This window comes from Phyllobates terribilis, unplaced genomic scaffold, assembly GCF_046119375.1.
Source record: "Phyllobates terribilis strain yellow unplaced genomic scaffold, ASM4611937v1 Scaffold_4__5_contigs__length_816908805, whole genome shotgun sequence".
In the NCBI taxonomy this organism is placed as follows: domain Eukaryota; kingdom Metazoa; phylum Chordata; class Amphibia; order Anura; family Dendrobatidae; genus Phyllobates; species Phyllobates terribilis.
The window spans coordinates 302,754,772-302,770,778 of record NW_027362764.1 but is presented as its reverse complement, the minus strand read 5'-3'; positions in this window follow the sequence as shown (position 1 = coordinate 302,770,778).

The window sequence follows — 16,007 nt, the reverse complement described above, 5'->3', positions numbered from 1 at the left end:
TGCAGATAAAAATTATTTTGAATTTGCAACCTGGTGTAGGTTAGTATAGATGGACTAATAGAGCAAGTCCCACACACTGCTACAAGCCAAACTATTTTTTCAGAGCTAGATGCAGATAAAAATTATTTTGAATTTGCAACCTGGTGGAGGTTAGTATAGATGGACTAATAGAACAAGTCCCACACACTGCTACACGCCGAAATATTTTTTTCAGAGCTAGATGCAGATAAAAATTATTTTGAATTTGCAACCTGGTGGAGGTTAGTGTAGATGGACTAATAGAACAAGTCCCACACACTGCTACAAGCTGAAATATTTTTTCAGAGCTAGATACAGATAAAAATTATTTTGAATTTGCAACCTGGTGGAGGTTAGTATAGATGGACTAATAGAACAAGTCCCACACACTGCTACAAGCCGTAATATTTTTTCAGAGCTAGATGCAGATAAAAATTATTTTGAATTTGCAACCTGGTGGAGGTTAGTATAGATGGACTAATAGTACATGTCCCACACACTGCTACAAGCTGAAATATTTTTTCAGAGCTAGATGCAGATAAAAATTATTTTGAATTTGCAACCTGGTGGAGGTTAGTATAGATGGACTAATAGAGCAAGTCCAACACACTGCTACAAGCCAAAATATTTTATCAGAGCTAGATGCAGATAAAAATTATTTTGAATTTGCAACCTGGTGGAGGTTAGTATAGATGGACTAATAGAACAAGTCCCACACACTGCTATAAGCCAAAATATTTTTTCAGAGCTAGATGCAGATAAAAATTATTTTGAATTTGCAACCTGGTGGAGGTTAGAATAGATGGACTAATAGAACAAGTCCCACACACTGCTACAAGCCCAAATATTTTTTCAGAGCTAGATGCAGATAAAAATTATTTTGAATTTGCAACCTGGTGGAGGTTAGTATAGATGGACTAATAGAACAAGTCCCACACACTGCTACAAGCCGAAGCGGAAATATTTTTCAGAGCTAGATACAGATAAAAATTAAGTTGACTTTGCAACCTGGTGGAGGTTAGTATAGATGGACTAATAGAAGAAGTCCCACACACTGCTACAAACCGAAATATTTTTTCAGCGCTAGATGCAGAGAAAAATTATTTTGAATTTGCAACCTGGTGGAGGTTAGTATAGATGGACTAATAGAACAAGTCCCACACACTGCTACAAGCCAAAATATTTTTTCAGAGCTAGATGCAGATAAAAATTATTTTGAATTTGCAACCTGGTGGACGTTAGTATAGATGGACTAAGAGAAAAAGTCCCACACACTGCTACAAGCCGAAATATTTTTTCAGACCTAGATGCAGATAAAAATTATTTTGAATTTGCAACCTGGTGGAGGTTAGTGTAGATGGACTAATAGAACAAGTCCCACACACTGCTTCAAGCCAAAATATTTTTTCAGAGCTAGATGCAGATAAAAATTATTTTGAATTTTCAACCTGGTGGAGGTTAGTATAGATGGACTAATAGAACAAGTCCCACACACTGCTACAAGCCGAAGCCAAAATATTTTTTCAGAGATAGATGCAGATAAAAATTATTTTGAATTTGCAACCTGGTGGCGGTTAGTATAGATGGACTAATAGAACAAGTCCCACACACTGCTATAAGTCAAAATATTTTTTCAGAGCTAGATGCAGATAAAAATTATTTTGAAATTGCAACCTGGTGGAGGTTAGTATAGGTGGACTAATAGAACAAGTCCCACACACTGCTACAAGCCGAAATATTTCTCCAGAGCTAGATGCAGATAAAAATTATTTTGAATTTGCAACCTGGTGGAGGTTAGTATAGATGGACTAATAGAGCAAGTCCCACACACTGCTATAAGCCAAAATATTTTTTCAGAGCTAGATGCAGATAAAAATAATTTTGAATTTGCAACCTGGTGGAGGTTAGTATAGGTGGACTAATAGAACAAGTCCCACACAATGCTACAAGCCAAAATATTTCTTCAGAGCTAGATGCAGATAAAAATTATTTTGAATTTGCAACCTGGTGGAGGTTAGTATAGATGGACTAATAGAACAAGTCCCACACACTGCTACAAGCCGAAATATTTTTTCAGAGCTAGATGTAGATAAAAATTATTTTGAATTTGCAACGTGGTGGAGGTTAGTATAGATGGACTAATAGAACAAGTCCCACACACTGCTACAAGCCGAAATTTTTTTTCAGAGCTAGATACAGATAAAAATTATTTTGAATTTGCATCCTGGTGGAGGTTAGTATATATGGACTAATAGAACAAGTCCCACACACTGCTATAAGTCAAAATATTTTTTCAGAACTAGATGCAGATAAAAATTATTTTGAATTTGCAACCTGGTGGAGGTTAGTATAGATGGACTAATAGAACAAGTCCCACACACTGCTACAAGCCGAAATATTTTTTCAGAGCTACAGTGCTGGCCATAAGTATTGGCACCCCGGCAATTCTGTCAGATAATACTCAGTTTCTTCCTGAAAATGATTGCAATCACAAATTCTTTGGTATTATTATCTTCATTTAATTTGTCTTCAATGAAAAAACACAAAAAAAATTGTCCTAAAATCAAATTGGATATAATTCCACACCAAACCTAAAAAAGGGGGTGGACAAAAGTATTTGCACCCTTTGAAAAATCATGTGATGCTTCTCTAATTTGTGTAATTAACAGCACCTGTAACTTACCTGTGGCACCTAACAGGTGTTGTCAATAACTAAATCACACTTGCAGCCAGTTAACATGGATTAAAGTTGACTCAACCTCTGTCCTGTGTCCTTGTGTGTACCACATTGAGCATGGAGAAAAGAAAGAAGACCAAAGAACTGTCTAAGGACTTGAGAAACCAAATTGTGAGGAAGCATGAGCAATCTCAAGGCTACAAGTCCATCTCCAAAGACCTGAATGTTCCTGTGTCTTCCGTGCGCAGTGTCATCAAGAAGTTTAAAGCCAATGGCACTGTAGCTAACCTCCCTAGATGTGGATAGAAAAGAAAAATTGCTGAGAGATTTCAACGCAAGATTGTGCGGATGGTGGATAAAGAACCTCGACTAACATCCAAACAAGTTCAAGCTGCCCTGCAGTCCCAGGGTACAACAGTGTCAACCCGTACTATCCGTCGGCGTCTGAATGAAAAGGGACTGTATGGTAGGATACCCAGGAAGACCCCACTTCTTACCCCGAGACATAAAAAAGCCAGGCTGGAGTTTGCCAAAACTTACCTGAGAAAGCCTAAAACGTTTTGGAAGAATGTTCTCTGGTCAGATGAGACAAAAGTAGAGCTTTTTGGGAAAAAGCATCAACATAGAGTGTACAGGAAAAAAAAAAAGGCATTCAAAGAAAAGAACACGGTCCCTACAGTCAAACATGGTGGAGGTTCCCTGATGTTTTGGGGTTGCTTTGCTGCCTCTGGCACTGGATTGCTTGACCGTGTGCATGGCATTATGAAGTCTGAAGACTACCAACAAATTTTGCAGCATAATGTAGGGCCCAGTGTGAGAAAGCTGGGTCTCCCTCAGAGGTCATGGGTCTTCCAGCAGGACAATGACCCAAAACACACTTCCAAAAGCACTATAAAATGGTTTGAGAGAAAGCACTGGAGACTTCTAAGGTGGCCAGCAATGAGTCCAGACCTGAATCCCATAGAACAGGGCTCCCCAACTCCAGTCCTCAAGGCCCACCAACAGGTCATGTTTTCAGGATTTCATTAGTATTGCACAGGTGATGTAACTATTGCCTGTGCTGATGCTGGAATTATCACCTGTGCAATACTAAGGAAATCCTGAAAACATGACCTGTTGGTGGGCCTTGAGGACTGGAGTTGGGGAACCCTGCCATAGAACACCTGTGGAGAGATCTCAAAATGGCAGTTTGGAGAAGGCACCCTTCAAATATCAGGGACCTGGAGTAGTTTGCCAAAGAAGAATGGTCTACAATTCCAGCAGAGCATTGTAAGAAACTCATTGATGGTTACTGGAAGCGGTTGTTCGCAGTTATTTTGGCTAAAGGTTGTGCAGGCTGAGGGTGCCAATACTTTTGTCCGGCCCTTTTTTGGAGTTTTGTGTGAAATGATCAATGATTTGATTTTTGCTTCATTCTCTTTTGTGTTTTTTCCTTGAAAGCAAATTAAATGAAGTGAATAATACCAAAGAATTTGTGATTGCAATCATTTTCAGGAAGAATCTGAGTATTATCTGATAGAATTGCAGGGGTGCCAATACTTTTGGCCAGCACTGTAGATGCAGATAAAAATTATTTTGAATTTGCAACCTGGTGGAGGTTAGTATAGATGGACTAATAGAACAAGTCCCACACACTGCTACAAGCCAAAGCCAAAATATTTTTTCAGAGCTAGATGCAGATAAAAATTATTTTGAATTTGTAACCTGGTGGAGGTTAGTATAGATGGACTAATAGAACAAGTCCCACACACTGCTACAAGCTGAAATATTTTTTCAGAGCTAGATACAGATAAAAGTTATTTTGAATTTGCAACCTGGTGGAGGTCAGTATAGATGGACTAATAGAACAAGTCCCACACACTGCTACAAGCTGAATTATTTTTTCAGAGCTAGATGCAGATAAAAAATTTTTTTTTAATTTGCAACCTGGTGGAGGTTAGTATAGATGGACTAATAGAACAAGTCCCACACACTGCTACAAGCTGAAATATTTTTTCAGTGCTAGATACAGATAAAAATTATTTTGAATTTGCAACCTGGTGGAGGTTAGTATAGATGGACTAATAGAACAAGTACCACACACTGCTATAAGTCAAAACATTTTATCAGAACTAGATGCAGATAAAAATTATTTTGAATTTACAACCTGCTGGAGGTTAGTATAGATGGACTAATAGAACAAGTCCCACACACTGCTACAAGCCGAAATATTTTTTCAGAGCTAGATGCAGATAAAAATTATTTTGAATTTGCAACCTGGTGGAGGTTAGTACAGATGGACTAATAGAACAAGTCCCACACACTGCTACAAGCCGAAGCCGAAATATTTTTTCAGAGCTAGATGCAGATAAAAATTATTTTGAATTTGTAACCTGGTGGAGGTTAGTATAGATGGACTAATAGAACAAGTCCCACACACTGCTACAAGCCGAATTATTTTTCCAGAGCTAGATGCAGATAAAAATTATTTTGAATTTGCAACCTGGAGGAGGTTAGTATAGATGGACTAATAGAACAAGTTCCACACACTGCTACAAGCCGAAATATTTTTTCAGAGCTAGATGCAGATAAAAATTATTTTGAATTTGCAACGTGGTGGAGGTTAGTATAGATGGACTAATAGAACAAGTCCCACACACTGCTACAAGCCAAAATATTTTTTCAGAGCTAGATGCAGAAAAAAATTATTTTGAATTTGCAACCTGGTGGAGGTTAGTATAAATGGACTAATAGAACAAGTCCCACACACTGCTACAAGCCGAAATATTTTTTCACAGCTAGATGCCGATAAAAATTATTTTGAATTTGAACCTGCTGGAGGTTAGTATAGATGGACTAATAGAACAAGTCCCACACACTGCTACAAGCTGAAATATTTTTTCAGAGCTAGATGCAGATAAAAATTATTTTGAATTTGTAACCTTGTGGAGGTTAGTATAGATGGACTAATAGAACAAGTCCCACACACTGCTACAAGCCAAATTATTTTTTTAAAGCTAGATGTAGATAAAAATTATTTTGAATTTGCAACCTGGTGGAGGTTAGTATAGATCGACTAATAGAACAAGTCCCACACACTGCTACAAGCCAAAATATTTTTTCAGAGCTAGATGCAGATAAAAATTATTTTGAATTTGCAACGTGGTGGAGGTTAGTATAGATGGACTAATAGAACAAGTCCCACACACTGCTACAAGCCAAAATATTTTTTCAGAGCTAGATGCAGATAAAAATTATTTTGAATTTGCAACCTGGTGGAGGTTAGTATAGATGGACTAATAGTACATGTCCCACACACTGCTACAAGCCGAAATATTTTTTCAGAGCTAGATGCAGATAAAAATTATTTTGAATTTGCAACCTGGTGGAGGTTAGTATAGATGGACTAATAGAGCAAGTCCCACACACTGCTACAAGCCCAAATATTTTTTCAGAGCTAGATGCAGATAAAAATTATTTTGAATTTGCAACCTGGTGGAGGTTAGTATAGATGGACTAATAGAACAAGTCCCACACACTGCTACAAGCCGAAGCGGAAATATTTTTCAGAGCTAGATACAGATAAAAATTATGTTGACTTTGCAACCTGGTGGAGGTTAGTATAGATGGACTAATAGAAGAAGTCCCACACACTGCTTCAAGCCGAAATATTTTTTCAGAGCTAGATACAGAGAAAAATTATTTTGAATTTGCAACCTGGTGGAGGTTAGTATAAATGGACTAATAGAACAAGTCCCACACACTGATACAAGCCAAAATATTTTTTCAGAGCTAGATGCAGATAAAAATTATTTTGAATTTGCAACCTGGTGGACGTTAGTATAGATGGACTAAGAGAAAAAGTCCCACACACTGCTACAAGCCGAAATATTTTTTCAGACCTAGATGCAGATAAAAATTATTTTGAATTTGCAACCTGGTGGAGGTTAGTATAGATGGACTAATAGAACAAGTCCCACTCACTGCTACAAGCCGAAATATTTTTTCAGAGCTAGATGCAGATAAAAATTATTTTGAATTTGCAACCTGGTGGAGGTTAGTATAGATGGACTAATAGAACAAGTCCCACACACTGCTACACGCCGAAATATTTTTTTCAGAGCTAGATGCAGATAAAAATTATTTTGAATTTGCAACCTGGTGGAGGTTAGTGTAGATGGACTAATAGAACAAGTCCCACACACTGCTACAAGCTGAAATATTTTTTCAGAGCTAGATACAGATAAAAATTATTTTGAATTTGCAACCTGGTGGAGGTTAGTATAGATGGACTAATAGAACAAGTCCCACACACTGCTACAAGCCGTAATATTTTTTCAGAGCTAGATGCAGATAAAAATTATTTTGAATTTGCAACCTGGTGGAGGTTAGTATAGATGGACTAATAGTACATGTCCCACACACTGCTACAAGCTGAAATATTTTTTCAGAGCTAGATGCAGATAAAAATTATTTTGAATTTGCAACCTGGTGGAGGTTAGTATAGATGGACTAATAGAGCAAGTCCAACACACTGCTACAAGCCAAAATATTTTATCAGAGCTAGATGCAGATAAAAATTATTTTGAATTTGCAACCTGGTGGAGGTTAGTATAGATGGACTAATAGAACAAGTCCCACACACTGCTATAAGCCAAAATATTTTTTCAGAGCTAGATGCAGATAAAAATTATTTTGAATTTGCAACCTGGTGGAGGTTAGAATAGATGGACTAATAGAACAAGTCCCACACACTGCTACAAGCCCAAATATTTTTTCAGAGCTAGATGCAGATAAAAATTATTTTGAATTTGCAACCTGGTGGAGGTTAGTATAGATGGACTAATAGAACAAGTCCCACACACTGCTACAAGCCGAAGCGGAAATATTTTTCAGAGCTAGATACAGATAAAAATTAAGTTGACTTTGCAACCTGGTGGAGGTTAGTATAGATGGACTAATAGAAGAAGTCCCACACACTGCTACAAACCGAAATATTTTTTCAGCGCTAGATGCAGAGAAAAATTATTTTGAATTTGCAACCTGGTGGAGGTTAGTATAGATGGACTAATAGAACAAGTCCCACACACTGCTACAAGCCAAAATATTTTTTCAGAGCTAGATGCAGATAAAAATTATTTTGAATTTGCAACCTGGTGGACGTTAGTATAGATGGACTAAGAGAAAAAGTCCCACACACTGCTACAAGCCGAAATATTTTTTCAGACCTAGATGCAGATAAAAATTATTTTGAATTTGCAACCTGGTGGAGGTTAGTGTAGATGGACTAATAGAACAAGTCCCACACACTGCTTCAAGCCAAAATATTTTTTCAGAGCTAGATGCAGATAAAAATTATTTTGAATTTTCAACCTGGTGGAGGTTAGTATAGATGGACTAATAGAACAAGTCCCACACACTGCTACAAGCCGAAGCCAAAATATTTTTTCAGAGATAGATGCAGATAAAAATTATTTTGAATTTGCAACCTGGTGGCGGTTAGTATAGATGGACTAATAGAACAAGTCCCACACACTGCTATAAGTCAAAATATTTTTTCAGAGCTAGATGCAGATAAAAATTATTTTGAAATTGCAACCTGGTGGAGGTTAGTATAGGTGGACTAATAGAACAAGTCCCACACACTGCTACAAGCCGAAATATTTCTCCAGAGCTAGATGCAGATAAAAATTATTTTGAATTTGCAACCTGGTGGAGGTTAGTATAGATGGACTAATAGAGCAAGTCCCACACACTGCTATAAGCCAAAATATTTTTTCAGAGCTAGATGCAGATAAAAATAATTTTGAATTTGCAACCTGGTGGAGGTTAGTATAGGTGGACTAATAGAACAAGTCCCACACAATGCTACAAGCCAAAATATTTCTTCAGAGCTAGATGCAGATAAAAATTATTTTGAATTTGCAACCTGGTGGAGGTTAGTATAGATGGACTAATAGAGCAAGTCCCACACACTGCTACAAGCCGAAATATTTTTTCACACCTAGATGCAGATAAAAATAATTTTGAATTTGCCACCTGGTGGAGGTTAGTAAAGATGGACTAATAGAACAAGTCCAACACACTGCTACAAGCCGAAATATTTTTTCAGAGCTAGATGCAGATAAAAATTATTTTGAATTTGCAACCTGGTGGAGGTTAGTATAGATGGACTAATAGAACAAGTCCCACACACTGCTACAAGCCGAAATATTTTTTCAGAGCTAGATGTAGATAAAAATTATTTTGAATTTGCAACGTGGTGGAGGTTAGTATAGATGGACTAATAGAACAAGTCCCACACACTGCTACAAGCCGAAATTTTTTTTCAGAGCTAGATACAGATAAAAATTATTTTGAATTTGCATCCTGGTGGAGGTTAGTATATATGGACTAATAGAACAAGTCCCACACACTGCTATAAGTCAAAATATTTTTTCAGAACTAGATGCAGATAAAAATTATTTTGAATTTGCAACCTGGTGGAGGTTAGTATAGATGGACTAATAGAACAAGTCCCACACACTGCTACAAGCCGAAATATTTTTTCAGAGCTACAGTGCTGGCCATAAGTATTGGCACCCCGGCAATTCTGTCAGATAATACTCAGTTTCTTCCTGAAAATGATTGCAATCACAAATTCTTTGGTATTATTATCTTCATTTAATTTGTCTTCAATGAAAAAACACAAAAAAAATTGTCCTAAAATCAAATTGGATATAATTCCACACCAAACCTAAAAAAGGGGGTGGACAAAAGTATTTGCACCCTTTGAAAAATCATGTGATGCTTCTCTAATTTGTGTAATTAACAGCACCTGTAACTTACCTGTGGCACCTAACAGGTGTTGTCAATAACTAAATCACACTTGCAGCCAGTTAACATGGATTAAAGTTGACTCAACCTCTGTCCTGTGTCCTTGTGTGTACCACATTGAGCATGGAGAAAAGAAAGAAGACCAAAGAACTGTCTAAGGACTTGAGAAACCAAATTGTGAGGAAGCATGAGCAATCTCAAGGCTACAAGTCCATCTCCAAAGACCTGAATGTTCCTGTGTCTTCCGTGCGCAGTGTCATCAAGAAGTTTAAAGCCAATGGCACTGTAGCTAACCTCCCTAGATGTGGATAGAAAAGAAAAATTGCTGAGAGATTTCAACGCAAGATTGTGCGGATGGTGGATAAAGAACCTCGACTAACATCCAAACAAGTTCAAGCTGCCCTGCAGTCCCAGGGTACAACAGTGTCAACCCGTACTATCCGTCGGCGTCTGAATGAAAAGGGACTGTATGGTAGGATACCCAGGAAGACCCCACTTCTTACCCCGAGACATAAAAAAGCCAGGCTGGAGTTTGCCAAAACTTACCTGAGAAAGCCTAAAACGTTTTGGAAGAATGTTCTCTGGTCAGATGAGACAAAAGTAGAGCTTTTTGGGAAAAAGCATCAACATAGAGTGTACAGGAAAAAAAAAAAGGCATTCAAAGAAAAGAACACGGTCCCTACAGTCAAACATGGTGGAGGTTCCCTGATGTTTTGGGGTTGCTTTGCTGCCTCTGGCACTGGATTGCTTGACCGTGTGCATGGCATTATGAAGTCTGAAGACTACCAACAAATTTTGCAGCATAATGTAGGGCCCAGTGTGAGAAAGCTGGGTCTCCCTCAGAGGTCATGGGTCTTCCAGCAGGACAATGACCCAAAACACACTTCCAAAAGCACTATAAAATGGTTTGAGAGAAAGCACTGGAGACTTCTAAGGTGGCCAGCAATGAGTCCAGACCTGAATCCCATAGAACAGGGCTCCCCAACTCCAGTCCTCAAGGCCCACCAACAGGTCATGTTTTCAGGATTTCATTAGTATTGCACAGGTGATGTAACTATTGCCTGTGCTGATGCTGGAATTATCACCTGTGCAATACTAAGGAAATCCTGAAAACATGACCTGTTGGTGGGCCTTGAGGACTGGAGTTGGGGAACCCTGCCATAGAACACCTGTGGAGAGATCTCAAAATGGCAGTTTGGAGAAGGCACCCTTCAAATATCAGGGACCTGGAGTAGTTTGCCAAAGAAGAATGGTCTACAATTCCAGCAGAGCATTGTAAGAAACTCATTGATGGTTACTGGAAGCGGTTGTTCGCAGTTATTTTGGCTAAAGGTTGTGCAGGCTGAGGGTGCCAATACTTTTGTCCGGCCCTTTTTTGGAGTTTTGTGTGAAATGATCAATGATTTGATTTTTGCTTCATTCTCTTTTGTGTTTTTTCCTTGAAAGCAAATTAAATGAAGTGAATAATACCAAAGAATTTGTGATTGCAATCATTTTCAGGAAGAATCTGAGTATTATCTGATAGAATTGCAGGGGTGCCAATACTTTTGGCCAGCACTGTAGATGCAGATAAAAATTATTTTGAATTTGCAACCTGGTGGAGGTTAGTATAGATGGACTAATAGAACAAGTCCCACACACTGCTACAAGCCAAAGCCAAAATATTTTTTCAGAGCTAGATGCAGATAAAAATTATTTTGAATTTGTAACCTGGTGGAGGTTAGTATAGATGGACTAATAGAACAAGTCCCACACACTGCTACAAGCTGAAATATTTTTTCAGAGCTAGATACAGATAAAAGTTATTTTGAATTTGCAACCTGGTGGAGGTCAGTATAGATGGACTAATAGAACAAGTCCCACACACTGCTACAAGCTGAATTATTTTTTCAGAGCTAGATGCAGATAAAAAATTTTTTTTTAATTTGCAACCTGGTGGAGGTTAGTATAGATGGACTAATAGAACAAGTCCCACACACTGCTACAAGCCAAAATATTTTTTCAGTGCTAGATACAGATAAAAATTATTTTGAATTTGCAACCTGGTGGAGGTTAGTATAGATGGACTAATAGAACAAGTACCACACACTGCTATAAGTCAAAACATTTTATCAGAACTAGATGCAGATAAAAATTATTTTGAATTTACAACCTGCTGGAGGTTAGTATAGATGGACTAATAGAACAAGTCCCACACACTGCTACAAGCCGAAATATTTTTTCAGAGCTAGATGCAGATAAAAATTATTTTGAATTTGCAACCTGGTGGAGGTTAGTACAGATGGACTAATAGAACAAGTCCCACACACTGCTACAAGCCGAAGCCGAAATATTTTTTCAGAGCTAGATGCAGATAAAAATTATTTTGAATTTGTAACCTGGTGGAGGTTAGTATAGATGGACTAATAGAACAAGTCCCACACACTGCTACAAGCCGAATTATTTTTCCAGAGCTAGATGCAGATAAAAATTATTTTGAATTTGCAACCTGGAGGAGGTTAGTATAGATGGACTAATAGAACAAGTTCCACACACTGCTACAAGCCGAAATATTTTTTCAGAGCTAGATGCAGATAAAAATTATTTTGAATTTGCAACGTGGTGGAGGTTAGTATAGATGGACTAATAGAACAAGTCCCACACACTGCTACAAGCCAAAATATTTTTTCAGAGCTAGATGCAGAAAAAAATTATTTTGAATTTGCAACCTGGTGGAGGTTAGTATAAATGGACTAATAGAACAAGTCCCACACACTGCTACAAGCCGAAATATTTTTTCACAGCTAGATGCCGATAAAAATTATTTTGAATTTGAACCTGCTGGAGGTTAGTATAGATGGACTAATAGAACAAGTCCCACACACTGCTACAAGCTGAAATATTTTTTCAGAGCTAGATGCAGATAAAAATTATTTTGAATTTGTAACCTTGTGGAGGTTAGTATAGATGGACTAATAGAACAAGTCCCACACACTGCTACAAGCCAAATTATTTTTTTAAAGCTAGATGTAGATAAAAATTATTTTGAATTTGCAACCTGGTGGAGGTTAGTATAGATCGACTAATAGAACAAGTCCCACACACTGCTACAAGCCAAAATATTTTTTCAGAGCTAGATGCAGATAAAAATTATTTTGAATTTGCAACGTGGTGGAGGTTAGTATAGATGGACTAATAGAACAAGTCCCACACACTGCTACAAGCCAAAATATTTTTTCAGAGCTAGATGCAGATAAAAATTATTTTGAATTTGCAACCTGGTGGAGGTTAGTATAGATGGACTAATAGTACATGTCCCACACACTGCTACAAGCCGAAATATTTTTTCAGAGCTAGATGCAGATAAAAATTATTTTGAATTTGCAACCTGGTGGAGGTTAGTATAGATGGACTAATAGAGCAAGTCCCACACACTGCTACAAGCCCAAATATTTTTTCAGAGCTAGATGCAGATAAAAATTATTTTGAATTTGCAACCTGGTGGAGGTTAGTATAGATGGACTAATAGAACAAGTCCCACACACTGCTACAAGCCGAAGCGGAAATATTTTTCAGAGCTAGATACAGATAAAAATTATGTTGACTTTGCAACCTGGTGGAGGTTAGTATAGATGGACTAATAGAAGAAGTCCCACACACTGCTTCAAGCCGAAATATTTTTTCAGAGCTAGATACAGAGAAAAATTATTTTGAATTTGCAACCTGGTGGAGGTTAGTATAAATGGACTAATAGAACAAGTCCCACACACTGATACAAGCCAAAATATTTTTTCAGAGCTAGATGCAGATAAAAATTATTTTGAATTTGCAACCTGGTGGACGTTAGTATAGATGGACTAAGAGAAAAAGTCCCACACACTGCTACAAGCCGAAATATTTTTTCAGACCTAGATGCAGATAAAAATTATTTTGAATTTGCAACCTGGTGGAGGTTAGTATAGATGGACTAATAGAACAAGTCCCACTCACTGCTACAAGCCGAAATATTTTTTCAGAGCTAGATGCAGATAAAAATTATTTTGAATTTTCAACCTGGTGGAGGTTAGTATAGATGGACTAATAGAACAAGTCTCACACACTGCTACAAGCCGAAGCCAAAATATTTTTTCAGAGATAGATGCAGATAAAAATTATTTTGAATTTGCAACCTGGTGGAGGTTAGTATAGATGGACTAATAGAACAAGTCCCACACACTGCTACAAGCCGAAATATTTTTGCAGAGCTAGATGCAGAAAAAAATAATTTTGAATTTGCAACCTGGTGGAGGTTAGTATAGATGGACTAATAGAACAAGTCCCACACACTGCTACAAGCCGAAATAGTTTTTTCAGAGCTAGATGCAGATAAAAATTATTTTGAATTTGCAACCTGGTGGAGGTTAGTATAGATGGACTAATAGAACAAGTCCCACAAACTGCTACAAGCCGAAGCGGAAATATTTTTCAGAGCTAGATACAGATAAAAATTATGTTGACTTTGCAACCTGTTGGAGGTTAGTATAGATGGACAAAGAGAACAAGTCCCACACACTGCTACAAGCCGAAATATTTTTTCAGACCTAGATGCAGATAAAAATTATTTTGAATTTGCAACCTGGTGGAGGTTAGTATAGATGGACTAATAGAACAAGTCCCACACACTGCTACAAGCCGAAATATTTTTTCAGAGCTAGATGCAGATAAAAATTATTTTGAATTTTCAACCTGGTGGAGGTTAGTATAGATGGACTAATAGAACAAATCCCACACACTGCTACAAGCCGAAGCCAAAATATTTTTTCAGAGATAGATGCAGATAAAAATTATTTTGAATTTGCAACCTGGTGGAGGTTAGTATAGATGGACTAATAGAACAAGTCCCACACACTGCTACAAGCCGAAATATTTTTTCAGAGCTAGATGGAGAAAAAAATAATTTTGAATTTGCAACCTGGTGGAGGTTAGTATAGATGGACTAATAGAACAAGTCCCACACACTGCTACAAGCCGAAATATTTTTTCAGAGCTAGATGCAGATAAAAATTATTTTGAATTTGCAACCTGGTGGAGGTTAGTATAGATGGACTAAAAGAACAAGTCCCACACACTGCTACAAGCCGAAATATTTTTTCACACCAAGATGCAGATAAAAATAATTTTGAATTTGCAACCTCTTGGAGGTTAGTATAGATGGACTAATAGAACAAGTCCAACACACTGCTACAAGCCGAAATATTTTTTCAGAGCTAGATGCAGATAAAAATAATTTTGAATTTGCAACCTGGTGGAGGTTAGTATAGATGGACTAATAGAACAAGTCCCACACACTGCTACAAGCCGAAATATTTTTTCAGAGCTAGATGCAGATAAAAATTATTTTGAATTTGCAACCTGGTGGAGGTTAGTATAGATGGACTAAAAGAACAAGTCCCACACACTGCTACAAGCCAAAATATTTTTTCAGAGCTAGATGCAGATAAAAATTATTTTGAATTTTCAACCTGGTGGAGGCTAGTATATATGGACTAATAGAACAAGTCCCACACACTGCTACAAGCCGAAATATTTTTTCAGAGCTAGATACAGATAAAAATTATTTTGAATTTGCAACCTGGTGGAGGTTTGTATAGATGGACTAATAGAACAAGTCCCACACACTGCTACAAGCCAAAATATTTTTTCAGAGCTAGATGCAGATAAAAATAATTTTGAATTTGCAACCTCTTGGAGGTTAGTATAGATGGACTAATAGAACAAGTCCAACACACTGCTACAAGCCGAAATATTTTTTCAGAGCTAGATGCAGATAAAAATAATTTTGAATTTGCAACCTGGTGGAGGTTAGTATAGATGGACTAATAGAACAAGTCCCACACACTGCTACAAGCCGAAATATTTTTTCAGAGCTAGATGCAGATAAAAATTATTTTGAATTTGCAACCTGGTGGAGGTTAGTATAGATGGACTAAAAGAACAAGTCCCACACACTGCTACAAGCCAAAATATTTTTTCAGAGCTAGATGCAGATAAAAATTATTTTGAATTTTCAACCTGGTGGAGGTTAGTATATATGGACTAATAGCACAAGTCCCACACACTGCTACAAGCCGAAATATTTTTTCAGAGCTAGATACAGATAAAAATTATTTTGAATTTGCAACCTGGTGGAGGTTAGTATAGATGGACTAATAGAACAAGTCCCACACACTGCTACAAGCCAAAATATTTTTTCAGAGCTAGATGCAGATAAAAATTATTTTGAATTTGCAAAATGGTGGAGGTTAGTATAGATGGACTAATAGAGCAAGTCCCACACACTGCTACAAGCCAAAATAATTTTTCAGAGCTAGATGCAGATAAAAGTTATTTTGAATTTGCAACCTGGTGGAGGTTAGTATAGATGGACTAATAGAACAAGTCCCACACACTGCTACAAGCCGAAATATTTTTTCAAAGCTTGATGCAGATAAAAATTATTTTGAATTTGCAACCTGGTGGAGGTTAGTATAGATGGACTAAAAGAACAAGTCCCACACAG